Below are 20859 nucleotides of genomic sequence, written 5' to 3'. Positions count from 1 at the left end.
TTTTTTTTTTTCTGTTTGGGTGATTCATCTCCACCTCAGTCATCGGCCACCGCCTCCCATGTCAGAAGTAAGCTCATCAAAGGTGCTAATGTGATGGTGCAGTAGTCTCTCTCTCTCGCTCTCTGTGTCTTTTAGAGCAACAATAGAAATCAGAATACTGTCTATGATCACTGTTCCCTATCCAACTTTTTCCTCCTGATTCCACTACCCATTAAGCCTCTGGTCTCTGGGCTGAGCTGGAAAGAAAGAAGCCCTCTCGAGGAAACGAGGGATTATTAGGAGTAATTTGTCTCCTGTGGGGGTTGAAAAATTGGTTTCATCTCTTAGCATTGAGATAAGCGCTAGAGAGGGAGAAATAAGAGCTGATAGGGAGGAAGGGGTGAGGGGACACACACACACACACACACACACAGAAAAAAAAATTGCCACAGTGTTTGAAACATAGACTAACAGAGAATTAGCGGTTAAATTGAATGAAGACATTTAATTTGACACTGTTAGGTTGTGCGGGGTCAATGACGCCGACTCAGAAGCAGGTTACTTTATTTATCCATAAATTGGTAAATCGTGATAAATATGGCTTTCATATACAGGCAAAGTCCAAAACTAATATAAAATGGCAGAATAAAATTAACCCAAACAGAAATCAAAACCCTTCATATCAAACACTGAACAATTAGATAAAAGAGAAGAAGAAAATACGGAGGTAGGCTCCACAAATTATGCAGCAGCAATTTGAACTGATTTGGCTTGATGAGAGCTCTGAAAGCAGCATATTAGGGAAGGGACATGTAATGTATTTTCTTTTTTATTGAATGCTTATTCCTTCATTGTAAACATTGACAGCTAGACTATACTTGTTTTTCTTTTCCCCATTATTGCACATTATACCAAACATCACAGGGAAGGAGGTTGAATCTCTTGTCTGAATTACAGAGAAAAGCCCAGGAGAGACTTTAAGATGTTTGCACTCATGTTCAGTGCCATAACAAATTAATTAGACGATAGTAATTAACAGTTTATGCTATATTTAATTTTAATGTGCTGCTTTTCATGAGTGGCCACTAATAGTGCTCATACTGCAGACACGTATTCTATATGGAGTGTTTTAACTGTACATCCTCCTTTCATTAAATCTTTCATTCTACCTGATTTATTTACAGAAGCTCAACACATGGAAACTGTTCTGGGAAAATGATGTGTTTTATTATCCAGCCTGCAGATCTGAATGAAAGCAGAGGTCAGAAATCAGCCTGGTATATTTCACTTCCTCCTAGAGGTATTTTAGCATCGGGTAAGTTAGATGAGTAATAATGCAGTTTAATGATACCTCCAAGACTCAGCGCACATATCTGTCTGGAATGAGATGAGAAAGTTTTATTTCCTCTAAAGGAGAAGATACAGAAAATATCTCATATCTTTTTTACAAAACTTATTTTTACATTTATCCATCAGTTATTATATATATATAAAAAAAGGAAAATGCAGTAAGAATAAACAAATAAACACAACATTTTTCCTTGTTATTTTCCTTTTTCCTGTCCTAATAATAATAATAATTTTGAATAATTTTTCAAACTTATTTCGTTCTCCTTGCCCCGTCTATTTAGCTCCTCACCTCTTCCATGCACTCCTCTCACCCATCTCCGCCTCACCTCCTCTCCTCTTTTTGTTCCCTCCCTCCCTGCTGCCTCTCCCTCTCGCCTTCATCCGAACCCGCTTTATTTCTCCACAGAGTTTCACCTCTTCCGAGGCTTCGCTGTGTAATTAATTCTTAATTAGAACACTTGTTTATCTTTGTTGCTTAAAGATGCCGGCGCGTATGTGTGCATATGCAGACCTCTTAGCAGAGCAGTTATGCTAACTGCCTTCTTAATTTGCCTCCTCTGATTGGCTCGGTGTAAAAGGAAGTTGGGAAGACAAACTACAAAGAAGTAACTAGGAAAAAAAAAAAAATCAATCTGCTGGTGAAAGCACACACACCTACACACACACTGAGTTTCAAGGCTTGGTGTTTATTAAAAGAAGCCTTTTTATTTTTCTTCCCTCTTTTATATCTTTATGTCTTGGTATATTGTTGTCTTAAATTTTTCCTATATTCTTAACATGTGTGTGTATGTGTGTGTGCTGGCAATGGGTTGGATTGTTTGCTAATTTCCACATTCAGCAAGACGCTGCAGAATCGGAGAGCGCACATTTCCCAGGATTTATTTGTTTGTTTTACCTGCAGCACTACTGAGCTGCAGCTTTGTCTTGTTTTCCTGACAATGAAACCCAATCTTCACATTTCCTTCAGAGCCCTAACGGTAAAGCTCATAATGTAGGTAAAACCCAGACTTACTTCCACTTGGACGGTCACTCTGCAGTCACGCCTGACGCTTAAGAGACTACTTGAATGGTTCTTCATCCTTCGAACACCCAATTAATCAACACTCATGACACATTCGATGTATGTGGGTGAGTATCTATGCATTTGGGTCAGTAAGAACTTGCAGGTTCATTTCCATACCCAGCGTCTGTGGTTCGCTCCAATCAGTCAACAAGAACAGATGAGGAGGAGAGGGAAAATGTGAGTGTGTTGAAACAGAGGTTATAAAACCAGTTGTTGCAACTGTCTGAAAGCAGGTTAGATAACTATGTGTTCGTCTTTCTGATTTAATGTAAGACGAAAAAAAAGTTGATGGAACAAGCAGCTATATGGGCACGCTTGCTAACGGCAGTATGACCAGTTTCAACCCATTAACAAACCACTTTGGTTTAAACACGCCTCTGTGCTCTTTACACAGAGTGGACATAGCTGAAGATTTGATTTTTCTTCAAGTAGACAGTTTAAACGTAAATATATATGTTCTGCCTGTCCATGTGTAACCGGTCCGCTTCTGCGTCGCGCTGATTAACAAATTGTGGCGATGCAACATGATCTTTGGAGGAAGCCTCCGTTTAATTTCCCTCCTGAAGGCTGAAGGAAACGAAATGAAATAGATCACAAATCATATTAACTCCAATTCTCGGAAGGAAGAACAGAATTTCTGCTAAGAATGGTGACCCCAAACTATCTCTCCACACCATCGACTTGCCACTATTATCTTGTCATCATTCACATTTACATGTTCTTTTTACACGAACAATAAACATTTGCATAAAGAGTGTAGGAAACAATAGGATGGGTTGGGATAACAAAATGATCAAATGTTAACGCCACCCACGTCTCCAACAGGAAGATTGTACAGAAGGGGAGGGGTACTGGAGAATTAAGGAATTTATAGAGGAATCACAAGAAGAAGAAATCTGGGAGGGGCTTCTATCTTAAAGTGAACTGCAATGATTTGTAAGATCCCTTCAGGTATGTTAGCATTAGCTTTTATTTAGATTTTGTGAAATTCTATATCAAGGTTCAGCCATTCCTGGTTACACATGCTCAAATGCGATGTCTTCCATTTTTCACTTCTTGCTAGCTCTGTCTTGGCACTCTTCAGGGCTGAGATCAGAGGGTATGGCAAAATGCATATGGATTTCTATAAGACTCCAGGTATCCTACTTACAATTTCAAACTTTCAAACTTTTCCGTAGCTCTCCCTCCTGCCAGTTGTTGAGATTAGGCTTTAAAATGAAGTGACTGAGTTAGTTGCACAAGCTTAGGTCTACAAATTATGAAATGTGCAGAAAGATATTGTATCCAAATAGATATTGCATTCTACTGTTCACACAATTTCCTTCATGCCAGAATGAAGTGGCAGCTCCCCACACACACATATTTACAGCCATGAATGGTGGCACAACTACACTGGACAATATGAGATATTTTCTGGGCAGCATTTAGATCAACTGACTGAATAGCCTTCTCACATGGAAAGTTTACACCTCGGTCACTTTTAAAGTTTAACATTTATTTAAAGCAAAAGATTCACTTAATGTGATGCAAATGTCAATGCAACATTTGATATGTGCAGTAGTTTATTTCTTGGTCTACTTTCCATTGAGGATGTAACAATGGCAGATTTCCTTTCAATGACTATTGCCAAAGAAATAATCTAGATTTAAAAAGTTCAAAATAATCATGTAGTATTTCATTTCCGAGCTCTATAAAAATGCAAACTTGCATGAAAACTCCTTATTGCAGCACATTACTGTCTAAATGCAAAGAGATTGCATTATCAAATCAAATCAAACTTTATTTCTTGAGCACTTTTCATGCCACGGGCAACACAAAGTGCTTTACAAGATAAAATCAAGTCATAAGGATTAAAACAAAGAGTGGATAAAAAGGCATTATCTTGGGAAGAGGAGCTTGCACAACGCGACAAACAGCAACAACAGCGAAGGGTCGCGCATCGTGTTCTCTGATCGCTTTTCTTCAAGAAATTTGATTGGTCATGATATCGGAGGCAATGTTGGCATTTTCACTGGAGTACGTGACAGAAAAAGCATCAAGGATGAAGAGTCGGGAGTTTGGACATAAATCTTGCTGTGAACTCTACTTTGCAGGAGAAAAAGACAACGCTGGGTTCATTCTATTTTAAAAACAATGACACATCCTGGTGAATGTCTTCATCTGATGGCGGAAATATTCATGTTCACCGATTGGTTGTAATGCCACACGACTACAAAAGTGGAACATTTTCAACTTTCTTGTGTCACATCTCAAGGCGCCATGTGGATGTCCATGTGAATGAGGGCAAAATCTCACATGCACGAATGTTGCCTGTCGCTTGGCTGGACGAGGGCTGCAAGTTTTGCATCATGCAAGTTCCATAAAAACTAAATGGAGAAGAAGCGGCGTCACCCACCTGTGTGTGGAGCCCATCAGATTTAGAGTATGTTCTACAGGATGACTCCCTTCATGTATCAGCTTGGTTTTTGTTCCCTGTGTGGTTCCGACATCATCTTTTATTGATATTGACGAATCTTTACAATTTAAATAATCATGGCATGTATTACTGCAACGAATTGTGAAATGAAATCATTTCTTTGTCTCATAGACCTGCAAAGAACATGGTGGTTAAAGAAACATAATGGAAACCGTTTATGTCATTCATGCATCCATGCTTGTGTGTTTACTTTCATGTTTTCAGTGGCGCAAAACCTTTTGAAACCTTCAAAGGAGGTAAAGAGAATATGTGAATATTTGTTTGGACAGCAGCATTTTACTTTGCAGAATGAACACTCTTTATCTCTCTTTCCCTCTCTGCGTTGGTTTGGAGCATCAAAGTGCTCATTATGCCTGCGTCCACAGCCAGGTCAGCAGAAAGGAGGACTGAAGTTCAAAGAAGTGACAGGGGTGTAAAAATGTTTAACTTTGCTTTAGTTTAATCAATTACAGGCTCTCCCTTATAAGCATTTTTCTTCTTGGAAAGAGACAAGATGACAAATCAAGAAAAAGCAAAAAACTCCGTTTTCAAGAATGACTGACTGGCTTTTAATTTCTTTAAAATCCTCCATGAACCAAATCTAAAACTGAAGAAAAAACTCCTCCATGCTTGGTTATATAATCCCATTTGGGACCCATTGGGTCCTCATGGGCCACTGAAGCAGCTGCACTGCAGCAGCTGGGATGGAGTGCTGCACTCGTAGAGACAACTGACAGAGGACAGAACCGTTCCACCAGTGTTAGTTTTAGATGCTGTTAACCATCCCAAAACCACTATTTTGAAACTTTTGGTTCAGCTAACACCAAAAATACAATTATTACCACAGGAAGACAAAAGGGAGAGAAAGATTAGACAGGATGAAAGGATGTGGAAAGTAGAATTAAAAAAAAAAAAAAAAAAAGGAGTAGATAACTGACTGAGAATATGAAGGAGAGGAAAGAAAATGGAGTGTTTGTGTGTATGTGTGTGTGTTTGGGGGCAACTAATTGATAGAACCAGAGAATAGGAGACAAGGCAAAACAATTCAAAGCAACAAGATGACTGAACAAGAAAAACATAAATGAAACAAACCTAGATGGCAGAGTTCGGCACACCCAGGGAGAAATGGAAAGAATTGTTGAGAGGGAATGATGGAGAGAAAGAGGACAGCCCAGTGGAGGTGCAGAGCATCATGTAACAGTCCTTTGGAAGTCCACAGAAGCACAGAGGAAAGGAGGAAAGGGCGAGAGGCACAGGGAAACAGAAGCAGTGAGAGAGGAGACGAGAGCAGGGAAGTTCTAATGCAATTAGGGTTCTGGAAATTGAAAGTACAATTCTCTCTGGGATCTTTGCAAGAGTGCTGTCTGTGGCTGTGTGTGTACGTGTGTGTGCGTGTGTGTGCATGCATGGTCGCATGGGCTGTTAGCTTTCATATCTACCAAATGTCTTCATCCCTCCTCCTCCTGCTCTATCGCTCTGTTGCTCCCTCTCTGTTTGACTCCTCAAAATTACTCTCTCATTTTACAGTCCACTCCCTCCATTTAATTCCAGCTTCTGTCCATCTCCCCCTCTTCTTTCCCCTTTTTCACTCCACCTCCCTCTCTAGCTTCATACATCTATCTCCCTCTCTCCCCTACCCTCCCTCCTCCCTCCCTATTTTTTTTGTTTTATTAATTTGTGAAGAGGAAAGCGAAATGTCATCTGCCTTATATTTACATTTAGTATCTTATTGATGCTCTTCTTCATTTCAGCTTCCAATAAGCACCAAAGTACAAAGAGTTCATAACAATAAAAAATAGAAAAAGCCATATATATATATATATATATATATATATATATATATATATATATATATATATATATATATATATATATATATATATATATATATATATATATACCCAGGGTAGGGCGTGTGGCTGTTCATCTACACAGTATCTTAGCTGTTCCTAAGACTGCGATTTTCTGGACAGAGATGTCTGATGTTTCACCAGGTATCTGTTGGAGCCACTTCTCCAGTGTGGGGGACACGGCCCCCAGTGCTCTGATAAGTATGGGTACTTCCACCCTCCAGGCCTTCTCCAGTTCTTCCTTGAGGCCTTGGTACTTCTCCAGTTTTTCATGCTCCTTTTTCCTGATTTTTCCATCATTGGGGATGGATACATTGATCACTACGGCTTTCCTCTGCTGCTTATCCATGATCGCTATGTCTGGTTGTTTGGCCACCACCATTTTATCTGTCTGGATCTGGAAGTCCCAGAGGATCTTAGGCCTCTCATTCCCCACCACCTTGGAGGGGATTTTCCACTTGGACTTAGGGATCTCCAGTCCATATTCTGCACAGATGTTCCTGTACACGTTGCCGACTACCTGGTTATGGTGCTCCATGTATTCTTTGCCTGCCAGTGTCTTGCACCCTGCTGTGAGGTGCTGGATTGTTACAGGGGCACTTTTGAATAGTCTGCACCTGGGATCCTGCCTGGTATGGTAGATCTGGGCCTCGGCCGCTGTGGTGCTCACGGCCTGCTCCTGTGCTGCCCTGATTAGTGCCTCTGTGCTGTGCTTCTCCAGCCATTGATAGGACTTGTTTATATCGGCCACTTCAGTGATCTGCCGGTGGTACATCCCATGCAGGGGCTTTTCCTCCCATGATAGTTCTTCCATCTCGTGTTCCTCCGGACTCCATTGTTTGAGACATTCAGTAAGTGCTTCATCTGTTGGTACCCTCTTCCTGATGTATACGTGGAGCTTGGATGTTTCATCCTGGATAGTGGCCTTGATGCTCACTAGTTCCCTATATATATCTATCTATATATATATATATATATATATATATATATATATATATATATATATATATATATATGGAGTTTGCATGGAGAACATGCAAACTCCACGAAAAAAAAGGTCACTAATAAAACTTTAAAGGGTGAACCACAACATCATTGTGCAGCCCACATCACTCTTATGTTATTTAGAGAAACATAACATTTATTAATGTGATTTTTCTGTCTCAACGTTGTTTCATATACTGGAAACTTGCATACTTTAGCGATTTATGGAATTTAAATGATCTCGGCCTATCAAAAGGACAAACTCCACGCATTAGTTGAATACATGCACATAAAACTAAATACACCCGCATGATGCATTTGTTATCTGTACATGCTATTTTCTCATGTTTCACAAAAAAGGGCTTTAAACAGTGTCTCACCTCCAAACCAGCTTTATGCATTTGTATTTTTACCACAAGCCTATCTAAATGCAGCCACCTGTTGGCTCAATTAGTGTTTTCTTTTTTATCTTGACTCTGAGTGTTAATCCATATTTGTAACCATTGTTTACCATGCTGGCACTGGGACAGTAAGGAGGAAGGTTGGGGTGAGCTAATTAACCGAGAGACAAGGTGATTGACTCTTAGATACCCCCACAGGCTTGTTAGTATCCAAATTAGAAGCTGCAATTAGTGTCATGTCAGACGGGCAGGTGGGACATTGAGAGACAGCCTGAAACTAACCACCGAGATCAAAAGGCAAAAGATGTGTTTGATTCCCCCGAGGCAGAGAATAGGTAAACACTATGTTTGAAATTAAAACAAACTTAATGAATTCAACTTATAAACCATCAATGATTATATTCTAAAATGGTTATATATATATATATATATATATATATATATATATATATATATATATATATATATATATATATATATATATATATATATATATATATATATATATATATAATTTAATTATTGTTCAGGTTATACTATCAGTTTATGATTATTTCAAGGTTTGCTGAAAGTTAGCATAGTTTCTTTGTAATCTTTCTGTCAACTATCTGCTGTGGCTTAAAAGAAATCAGATTTCATTTACAAATACATGTAGAAACAGACACATGATCAGTGGAGAGAAAGAGACACTTTTAGTTTAATCAAGTTCATGCCATGATACCATGCCTGAGTTCATATTGCCATTAGTTTTTGTTGACATTAATCAAGCATTTCAGTATCAAGCAGGTTGAGCTTGATGGGTAGCTGCTGGACAGTAATCCTGTCAGACTTTTCAGAATAGTGACGAGCAACAACTCCAGCAAATGTTTGGACACACATCTACAGTTCAACTCTTTCCTTCGCCACTTTTTCTGTTCTGTCAAAAAGCAGCTGTGCGTCTGTGCATATGTGCAACTTTCTTCTCAGGGTGCGTTAAGAGTGATTTAACTGTCATTAAACTTTCACTGTAATCTTATCTTATCTTATCTGATTACTTGAATTAAATTTTCAGGTTTAAAACAGTTTAATTGGATTTTCTTCCACCATAAATTCAGATTTATTTAAATTTTACTGACTGATAAAGGAAATATATGTATATAAGAGAAATAATCAGTAGTTCAGTTTATATATATATATATATATATATATATATATATATATATATATATATATATATATATATATATATATATATATATGTATATATATGTATGTATGCATGTATGTATGTATATATATATATATATATATATATATATATATATATATATATATATATGTATGTATGTATGTATGTATGTATATATATATATATATATATATATATATATATATATATATATGTATGTATGTATGTATGTATATATATATATATATATATATATATATATATATATATATATATATATATATATATATATATATATGTATGTATGTATTTTTGACAGGTATTGATCAAATCAAATCAAACTTTATTTGTATAGCACTTTTCATACAAAAGTATATCAAAGTGTTTAACATTAAATAATTAAAAACAATTTTACATTTAAAAACACACACACCCATCACACACGTTACCCAAACATGCACGCAACCTAACCCTTCCTCTGACAATTAATGCCAAAATAAACCTGTTTTTTTCGCAGAGAGCAAGAACAACAGAAAAGCTAATGGCTAAATGCAGAATGCTATTCAGAATGTTAAATCATTAACAACAAAAGAGTCAAAATCCCCTTTATTTAGGTATTTTTTTATTTATATTAATATGGAGTTTCAGATTTGCCTTTTATGCTGGCATTTAAGGCAAAAGGAAAGTAAGTTGAGGATGATCTTTCTGTTTTTTTACCTGTTCTTTCAACTCCTTTAAGTTTTCTACTATATAAAATCACCCAGCTATTTCACATTGCAATAAAAAATATTGTTGTAGGATGTGTGTGTGTGTGTGTGTGTGTACTTATTTGTTTGATTACTAGTGTTCTACAACTCTTAATGTAAATAAACAGATTTGATCTGGGCCTCTTTACAACTAAAACACACCCAGTTTTTGACAATACGCTGTAAAATCTCAGTCTCAGACTTGATGTTAAAGTGTCTATCAACTAAAACATTCCAAAACATTTTATTTCTGTAACATTTTTTAGGCTAAAGCTGACATAAACCTGTTCTTGCTACCTGTTTTCTTTGACTTTAAAGCAGACAGAGAGATATCAAGGCCTGTTTTCAATGTGTACCATTGCATTATATTTTAAGTGTCTTTTATAGAGCAGCGAGAGGAAGGTTACCTCAGCACGACTACACACATTCACACTAGGAAGATACCTGATACAATTACAGTCTCACGCTTGTTCCACCCACCAGCTGGTTGGACATGTTTTATCACACAGCGTGACTGCGTTATTTATACAATGATCCGCAGTGTCTTCCAGATCTATCTACTCTTGTTCATTACACGCACACACCCACTCTAATGCAAATGATAGCACAGCAATGCTAAATACAAACTGATATTTCTGATGATGTTAAAGTGGGGAAGCAATTACTGTGACTTTTATTTTATTTATTAATTTTAGGTTCAATGCATGTTTAGGCAATATTATAAATTTACAGGCTTTTGAGTATTTAATTTTATGACAAACAGTTCATACATTAATTGACAATTGCTTCATTTTGAAAGCCACGCGTTGGAAAAGCAAACATTATTCACATAATCTGGACAAACAAAAGTATGGATTGTGTTTACAGGAAAACAAGTGGGAACCGAAATAAATGTAAGTGAAGATTAAACCGATCCAGCATCGGTGAAATTATTTGAAGAGCGTTAATAGCAGAGGATAACTAAATAAAGTTACATTCAGCAAATCTGCAGAAAACTTCAGCTGATTTCATAATGTAAGCATCCACCTCCACGATCTGGTCAGGAGTCTGAACAGGCAGTTCTTGGGTTAGCTGCACCATAATTCATCATTTACAATACTTCTGTTTTCCCAAAAAAATCCCATCTGATTGTTCTGCTCCGTTTAACTGCTTCGTCTATTTTTTCCTCAAAGCTCATCATGCTCATGCTAACATTGTGCTACAGAGGGGCCGGGTTGACCAATGCAGATGATCAAAATGACCTTTTTGAAGAGTTGCACATGAGCATAACATCAGTTCCTCTTGTCAGATAAACAGTTTAAGCAGGCTCAAAATTTCTGCTTTTGCATGTCAGCAGTTTTAAATATTTATGGACAAATGACAGCAATGCTGTTATCTGTAAACGGTATAAGGAGTTTTGAGCCTTTGGGATGGATTTCTGTTCCAACTTGTGGAGCCTTCTCAGTCAATATTCTTCACTTGTTTTGGCAAACGTTGTACATCCCATTGTACTCGTCATGTTGGACTCTGTTGGATGGAAGCATGAATTACAGAAGTGTTGGGTAAGAGTAGAAATTTGGCTTATACTGAGTGTCTGCATGATTCTTCTGAAGTCTTATTGATCACCAAAAAAAAAAAGAAAAATCCCATATTTGGTGAGCATTTAGTCTAAAGTAATTACTCTGTCTGACGTAGATTTGATTTTCTATTGGAAAACACGAACACACTCATATGCAGACTCAGGCGTACAAAAGTGGCACAAGCACACAGTCAAACATGCACACAACCACACACGACTGTGTTGCAGCCAAAAAAATGAGGCAGCACTCCTCCGGCCTAATAGTCTGGCTGTAATTAACATTGTCATAGTGATAATAGCCATTTATCCCTGACATATCACACACACATTTACTGCAACACACACACATGCACACTTATTGTCCAAAACTTCTGGCTCGTCTCGGCAGCTCGCCCAGCTGTCAGCACACTCATCTGTTTCTGTTTCTTTCTCTTTCTTTCCTCTCCTTTTGCTGCTCCTCTGCACAATTAGGACCTCATGATGCTTTTTTTTCCCGTTTGTTTTTACTTTTCCTTTTCTCTTTAGCTTTAGTTTGTCATTTATTCTTCAATATTTTACACTTATTTTCATTGTTTTCTTTTCCTGTCTTTGCCATAATGCAATTTCCACCCACTTTACGAGTCGCTGTATGGGTACTGCTCACACTGCAGAGAACCCATAAGATGTCGACAAAACAAAAACACAAGCAAAGGTGTTCAAGGACTCGGTCTGTCAGCAAGTTCAGCAACCTGGCCTGCTAGATTAATAAAGCTCTACTGGTGGAGTTTGAATTTTCCAGCTTTTAAAAAGAAAACGCGAGTTTAAATTAGACACAAAATGAGCAGAAATCAGGACATCTGCGGTGGGTAATCCACAGGAAAACAGTTTGCAGACACGGAGGGGAGCAGATAATCATGGCTGGCACAGAAAAGCAGTGAGAAACGTGGAAGATGTGACAGGAAGGTCAAGAACCAAGTCAGTGTTGGAGTACGCTTACAGACTGCGTTAAAAAAGAATTTCAGTGTTTAAAGTCTTGCTTTTTTTTTTTACATTCTGTGCCTCCAGTTGTGACTGCCTGACATTTAATCATATAAAGACTGTGGCACGGTGTGTTAAATCTGCTGCATCAGACACAGGATGTAACACACTTTTTAATCAAATCATGCCAAAGTAAGAAAACACTAACTCATGCATTGCTACCACATATTAACACATTGGAAAGTGATGTGATGTTGATGAAAGAAGAGTTTGCATCTAAGAATTCCAGTCTGTAATTATTTTACACAACAGTATTGACTTTTGTGGTTCAGAGCAGCTGAACCACAAAAGCTACGTTAGTCCAAGTCGCAGCTCATTCACATCAGCGCAACAGGAAAACAGGTTGCATCCAGGACTTCTTAGCAAAGACTCTGTCCTGTGTAAACAAGGTGATGACTCAGCAAAATTGAGCAGATGCACAGCAGCCACGTTTATGAGAGTTTTAATTCCACATAAATGTTATATCTGTTTTAAAGAGATGAAAAATGGCCATGTAGACGCCTAATTCCAAACAAAAGTGACAATTCAGATTTAAACCTTATTTCTCACCTGGTTTATTCCCATTTTAATCCGAACTGATTAATTCCTCATCATGTAAACGTTCATTCTGCTCGAAGTTAATTCCAGTCGTTCTGTGTGTGCTTGTTACCTTGTCACGTTGCGATTATGCACATGCGCGGTCTTCTGCTTCCCGCCTCCGGTACTCCCATCTTCCTACTCCTCCTCAGCTGCTGAAAAAAAGTGATGTAGCGTGCTCGTCTTGAGCTGGTGCTTCAAAACCCGAGTTGAAGAGAAAATTGTGCTTGGTTTTCCATGTTATGTTCGAAAAGATGAGAAGCAGGAAGTGAAGTTTTTCTTTGCTTTTTTTTCTTATTACCGCTAGATGTAAGCATGACGTGTCTGCCCTCTGTCCAATCAGAGCCTTTCTCAACCCACCTTTCTAAAGTAGAATTAAGTACAGGCGAATACACGTGTTTTCCATGTAAACCTAGATTCAGATTTACTATTTTCATGTAAACCTGAAGGAGAATACAGTAATTGTAATTACAGTAATTAACTTGTAATTGTAATTAATTGGGAATAATTAAGGAATGATGAATTCTGAAGGATAAAACACCACGTAGCCGTCGCCACTGAAGAGTCAATCTAAAGCAAAAAGCTTCAACAGAAGTCCAGAGCTTTGGTTTCCCTCCAGCAGTGACGATGCCCATGTTTAGCATGATTTGAAAGTATCCCAAAGCCATATTTAACATCCACAAAATAAATAAATAACAGGACAGAAGTTGGCTTTTAATGGCAACTAAATCCCAATATACCCAGTATGTAGCTCTTTTCACTGTTCTCCTTCGCTGTCACTGATTGGTCAGAGACTTACTGATGCACTCATTAAGTGGAACCAGCTCGACCTTTATAATGATGCTTCCAAATTTGACAGTAATGAAATATCTGCATCCCCCCTTCAACAAACATTAGCTCGCATAACCTTTCCATTTGTTTCTTCCTCGCCTCTGGCGGTCGGAATGCTTAATTTCCTGGTGTCATCTTGGACAAAGCATATTTCATTTAAGCAGGGTGATAATGAAGATGAACAACACAGCATAACGTTTTCTCAGTTTAATGCTTTTTGCCGTTACTTTCCTTAAACAAGGAAGGAAATCATTAGTGAACACTGTGTGATCTGCGTCTTTATGATGATAAAAGTCGACTCATAGATAATTAAAATTCTTTAAGTGATTCTGTGATGTACAATGTCAAAAGAAGTTGCACTGCTTGATTTGGGATTACTGTGTGTGTTGTGTGATTCCTCTTTTGCACGGTGCTCTTTGGAGCTACTTCAGAGGGTTTCATTGGGAAATGCTCAAAAAATAATTATCATTGGAGACGATTGGCTGAACCATCTGCAAATTTATCCAATAAGATTAGAGGAAGAAATAATTAATTAATATCTTGCATCTGATGCTTCTTTTCTTATTTTGCACTTTGCTCTTATGTTTGAAAAATACTTTCCTGCACTTAACAAAAGATTTAAGAAGTGCTAACAAAAGTTGCAAGTTTTTGGCAATAGTTTTTGGAAAAATGAATGATAGGGGAGATTTATTTCCACCGACCCACCAAACCTACTTTCCTGTTTGTTTACATCAAAGCATTGCTGTGGAAATGATCAGCGTGTGTTGAGTTGTTTCCTCGTGTGAGGAAGCAGTCTTTGTCACTGGTAGCAAAAATTTTAATGGCTGAATCCAAAATAATTATCATAACAACTAGAGTTTTAAATCACCAGTTTGGTCATGATATGATGTTATATTGATTTTAAAGGATAGGTATTTGGTGTTTGGTGAAATCTCAAATTCAGTCACATTGGATTTAGGCTCTACCGACTGATATGAATACATTTTTATTCCTGAGCTCAAGTATTTCAGTTAATACATTTAAATTAAAAAGAAAAGTTCTTAAAATAAAAACAGACGTGTAAAAAATTAAAAACGACGTGCGAACTAAAAAAAAAAGTCATTTTTAGTTAAAACTGAGTTTGAATGATTTTTGCATTTTAGATCGATGTCATTGGTTCCCGTGATCGATCATATCAATGTGGATCGATGTGTTATTACACCCCTAATAACCACATATAGAAGCCCATGTACAGAAAACAGGATGGATTCATTTAATGACCTGGCAGTAAACTGCACTTACTGTGATGATGCTTTCATGGCAGAGCTTTAACACACACACACACACACACACACACACACACACACACAGCATAACCAAATCCCAATCCATGAAAAGTCTCTTGCCATGACATTCATATTTTCTTTTAGTGGCTTTTAAAGTTTCTGCTTAGTTTCATTGATCCTGTTTGTATCTTTGTCTTACAATCAGATTTTTCATGTCTTTTATGTCAAAACCAAGAAGCAGAAGTGTTTTCTTTAACTTCAGTCTCCAGGACATTGGAGTTTATGTTTGTACATGGGCATTCATTTGATTTTCAATTTCACCTTGTGTCATGAGTAGAAGAAGGTAATCCTTTGCAAAAATAAATAAAAAAATGTGGCCAGGCCAGGACACACACAGCAGCGCTTGCAGGCAGATCACACAGACAAACACGGCTTAAGCAACACGATACATTCCAACAGGGAAGTCATTTCATTTTGATACTGATCGTGTTAAGTGGTATTTGTCATTTCATTATCCAAAAAAGTTACTTTTTTAAGCACAAAAACGTTTTTCATAGAAGAATGCTCCATGGAATGAATATCAGAATTGGACCCACATTTTTGGGGAATAACATTCTATGAGAATTAATAAGATGTGGCCGATCCCTGCTGAGCTGTGCAGCCACACCTGCATTGAAATGTCCTTAATGGAGCAGCAGTACACAGTGGAGAAACTTTTTATGCCACACAATGACGTGACATGAGTGTGCAAATAAACATTTACCTGGAGATTTGGAAACACCTTCTGCAGAAAAGTGAAGTCAAAGTGGGATTTTCTGTCTCTGCTGAGCAAATAATGTTCAGGGAATTTTTTTTTTCCGTTTTTTAACCATTAAATAGGGGTGAATTGTTCATGCTTTGACTCATGCTGCTGCCAGGCTAAGGGAAAAGATTTGGAAGGAAAAGGTCATTCTTCTGGTACTCAGAGTTCTACAAGCTTTTTTTTCATATATATATATATATTTTCTTTTGGACTTTACTGCATGCATGTGGCACACGCTGGACTTCTGAGTCACTACACTAGACCTTCCAGTATTGGTCATGCTGACCTTGCCTCAAGTCCTTTTTCATTTTGAGATATTTTCAAACACTTTAAAACATTATATAAAAAAAGTAATCTTCTAAAATATAAAGGGGTTAATTTACCAGCTAACATTTAGCTATCGGAAACATCTGACATCAGTCTTTTATCTTGTTACTGTTGGACAACATCAGTGCATAGGTGTCTGGTTTTATTGTCTGATGCAATAAGCTGAAATGCTTCATAAAATCATACTTTTACAAAACTATTCATGTAATGCATGAAAGTGATTTAGTAAGATTTTAAGTCGGGTGCTCAATACGTCGATCACAATCTACCAGTCGATCGCGATCTACCAGTGAATCGCCAAGGTTCTATTGATAGATAGGATTGACAATAGGATTTGATCCAGTCTCATCAAAACAATCCGCGTTTTACCTGCGACAGAAAAAACGCGAAGGTAGCAACTGTCCGCTTCACGCTTTTCCGTGTTAAAGACGACTACCTCAAATGTCCGACCGGCGTGCCGAGAAATGTCTTCAAATACGTCCGTATGTAACAAGCTTTAAGTCACTGTCGGTCACTGTGCATGCTCAAACAACGGCTCTAAGTGCAGCAAAGCTAACAAGCTAGTGAGTTAGGCTACGTTCACACTACAGGCGGAAGTGACTTAAATCCGAAGTTTTTGCCCAGATGCGACCTGTAACCGATCTTTTCTTAACAGTCTGAACAACACAGATCTGATATTTTCGAATGCAACCCAGGCCGCTTGGATATGTGGTCCTAAATCCGATATGTATCTGATCTTTTGCCATGCGACTTCAGTCTGAACGGTCAGGTCGCATTAATCCGACCGACACGTCATTGACAAACAACAAACACCATTATTCTGTGTTGTTTATGAACTCTTTATCAGTAAATGCGCTCACATCACTCTCACTAATCCTGACTGCGACTCCGTACCCAAACATTTCTCTCTACAGTTGTTGCTGCCACAGCTCCACACAAGTCCTTGACCAAAACTTTCACTTTCCCCTTCCATAAACATCTCCTTAAACCGAACCCGTTCACAATGTTGTGGCTACTGTTGGACAAAACTTTTAAAATAGCAAATACTCTGCTGCAATCCATATTTACTTCTGCAAACACAAAGACGTCACATGCACGCTCACTGCTCGTCGCCATGTTTTCTACGCATGCGGGATGCTTCTGGTGCGCATAAGGTTCATACAGGAGATCACATACAACACGGACTTTCAAAAAATTCAGATTTCACAAAAACATCCGATATGAACCAGCAAGCCCTGCAGTGTGAACGTAGCCTTAGTTACCTCCAATTTTTGGCTTTTCAATTCAGTGCAAATCCTCAGAGTGAACTCGGGTAATGTTAAAAAAAAATGTACATAGTTAATTATATTTTGTTGTGCAGGATATGTGGTTATGCAACATACATCAACATAAGTTGTAAAACTCCTCAATATATTTCTCATTAACTATATGGGTAGATCATTTTGACTGGTCATTTCATTAGTAGCTCGCAGGCTGAAAAAGTATGAGTACCCCTGTTTTAAGTCTAGACATTTAAAAACATGCATCTACTGTCTAGATCTAAAGAACTGGATGAAAATATGTCTGACTTTATGCACAGATTGTACTTTTTTTAATATAAATGTCACCTTCCTTCTGCACTGCAGTTGCCTCGTTTTGCAAAGGCTCAAAAGTTTATCAAGTTGGTATTTTCTCTTTGTGATGTGTTCAAGCACAACTTTCAGTCTCCAGACATCCAAATGCATGATGTCGCTTAGGTTTACAGGTAATTTCACGTCTTTCACATGTATACATCTCTGCTTGTGTCTGAATTCCCCTCGCCTTGTGTAGGGTTGACTTTTAAAAAAGATCAGCAGCATCAGACATGTCCAGCAACACAGAGAAGCTCCATATAATTTAAATGAGTGAAGATAAACTTCCGTGCGCTGCTTCCTGCATGGCATTTATGCAAACATTCACACAGGGGAAATGCAAACAATGATTGCATAATGACTCAGGGTCTGGATCAAATCACTTGTCTGTTACTGGAGGGGATTTGTTAACTTCCTGTTAACAGTCACTTCTTCCATTAACAATCTGCCTAATTAGCTAATTGGTAAGGATGTCAATAGTCGTGTGCTTTTTTTTTTTTTTTTTTTTTTTTACAGCCATTTGATTACTTGGTTTAAGCAAAGCGTATGTTTAGTTTTTTTGGTGTGTGTGCATGTGTGTGTGTGCATGTTAGTATCATGTATAGATTATACCCAGGGGGAAATGGTTGATTAAATGATTGCTTTTATCTTTAAATTGTCCTTTTCCAAAGGATGCACATGCACGCATTATGTAATTATCCGCTAACACACGTGTTTGCAGATACATGGCCTCTACAACCGAGCAAGAGTCCTTTTACCCTACACTATGTAAAAAAAAAAATCAAATTTACGACTTTCTTTCTTTTTTGCTGAACAACAAAATCTACCCCTCTTGTGAAATCCTCACAAATCACCTTTTTTATTTATTATTATTCATTATGTAGAAGCAGCAGAGGAAGCAGGAGATTTCTGTGCTCAGGGTCCCACTGTTTGGATTGTTAGACTGCGGTGAAAAGGTCACAGCGAGAACAAAGGAAGAGTCTGAGTTGTATATGTTCCAAGCAATTTCCCCCAAATGAGAAACCTGACAATTTAAGGGATGAAGTAGATAGAGCAGATATGCCTCACTTTATGTGTGTGTGTGTGTGTGTGTGTTAATGTCTTTGTGCATTTACTGCAAACACGGCTGCAGATTACATGCCAGTGCTTCCATTTTCAGACCGTTGATAGACTAATGGGGACATACAGAAAGACAGGAAGAGAAGTGCTTCATGCGTGTTTGTTGTAAATTTGAATTTAATTTGTACAGAAGAGCAAAAAATCTTCTTTTTTTTTTTCTTCCTATTTTTGCGCCATGTCAGCTGTGCGTGCATGTGCTTCTTTGATGGGTGGTCTCGCTCTCGCTGCTTTACTTCCATTTGCACACACACACACGCACACACACCTTATAAAGCGCAAACATGCATGGATAAGCTTCGCTGAGCAGGGAGGCAGTTTCCTAGACTTTATTTCTCTTTGCACCATCACACGCAAACGTTTTTGTGTGAGCGCACCGCTGATGCAGGTCCACACACTCGGTTTCCTCTCTCTTGCGCCCTCTGTCTTGCAAAGTCTTGTGCGTTTTTCTGTGGACAGGTGTGCAGGGAAACACATCAGCTTGCACAAAAATGCATTCAGTCATATGTACAAGTGCTTGACACACTAAAATTCACCACGCACACACACACACACACATCCTCGGAGCTTATCTCAGTGCAGCGTGGAGCAGCTTTTGAAGGCAGTAGGAAGCCAGTTGTTGACGAGCCACTTAATAATTCCCTTGGACAAGCATGAAATTCTTTGCTTTTCTCTCCCTATCTCTTTCTCTGTCTTCATGACTCTTGTTCTAATAGTCCTCCTCCTGCTGTCTTTTTTTTTTTTTAATCACTTTTTAATATACTTTATTTTTCTAATTTACTGCCAGGCTTGGTCTTATTTTTTCTCTCGTCTCTTGTGTTTTCTCCATGTTTCACCATAGTTTCCTCTCTCTTCTGGCTCCATTTGATCCATCTTTGTATTCTGTGGTAAACCCAAGCTGTTATTAACATTCAGGTTAATGAGGCACTTGCAATGGTTTAATAGTGGATGTTGTCTGAAGCCTTGTCCAACTAGTAGTGGACGTTTAAATGAGGCAGCTGTCATAGGTTAATGTCTGGTTGTCACCATTTGCACAGAATACGTGCAACAGCGTAGCCATATTCTGCCTATTCTTCCTAATTGCCAAGTCCTGTGTTGGTTTGAATTCTGCCTTTTTCTTTACACTGTAATTACCCCCCCCTCCCCCCCCCCTCCTTTTTAAGATGTTCTGTCATTACATCTATTCCTATTCCTTTTTTAATTCAGTTAAATTCAGTGTTTAGCTAAAAATAAAAAAATGTATATAAGCGTTAATATCCTACCACGTATTACCTCCACCAAGGAGGTTATGTTTAACCCTGCATTTATCTGTTTGTGTTCAAGATAACTCAAGAAGTTATGGTCTGATTTTCATTAAATTTCCAGGACTTGTTGGATATGTGAAAAAGAAGAATTGATTTGATTTAGGTGGTGATCCAAATCACGGTTTAAATCCAAGAAACTTTTTGAATGTTTTGGTGGAGGTTTGTGCTCTCCGAATGCTTTTCTAGTTTTCATTCAGGCTTGCAGGGAAGCTGGAGATCATACCAGCTATTAGCAGGCCAGAGGCAGGGTGCACCCTAGACAGGCTGCTGGTCGATGCAGGGCTTAATTTAAACTGTTTAGCACAAAAATGTTAGTTATTGTTTCAAACTTTTCTGGGGTTTTATAAGGGTGGGGGGGGGGGGGGGGGGGGGGGATTTCTCACAAGCCCCTAGATGTTTTGACAGATGTTTTTTTTCACCCAGGTACCCATCCTGTATTAGCGCAGTATACAAAAAC

At 38.1% G+C, this 20859-nt stretch overlaps 1 protein-coding gene across 1 annotated transcript in view; it reads left to right on the top strand.

The window, feature by feature from the left end:
* The window catches only part of LOC306764356 (transmembrane protein 132C), a gene marked incomplete at both ends in the record, with an annotated part of 272386 nt that overhangs the window by 201410 nt on the left and 50117 nt on the right, over positions 1 to 20859 (top strand). The gene's annotated exons all lie outside the window — the stretch shown is intronic.

Source organism: Telmatherina bonti (assembly GCF_933228915.1).
Source record: "Telmatherina bonti genome assembly, chromosome: 13".
Classification (NCBI taxonomy): Eukaryota; Metazoa; Chordata; class Actinopteri; order Atheriniformes; family Telmatherinidae; genus Telmatherina; species Telmatherina bonti.
Note: the sequence above shows the minus strand (reverse complement) of the source record. Positions and strands in the feature narration are given on the sequence as shown.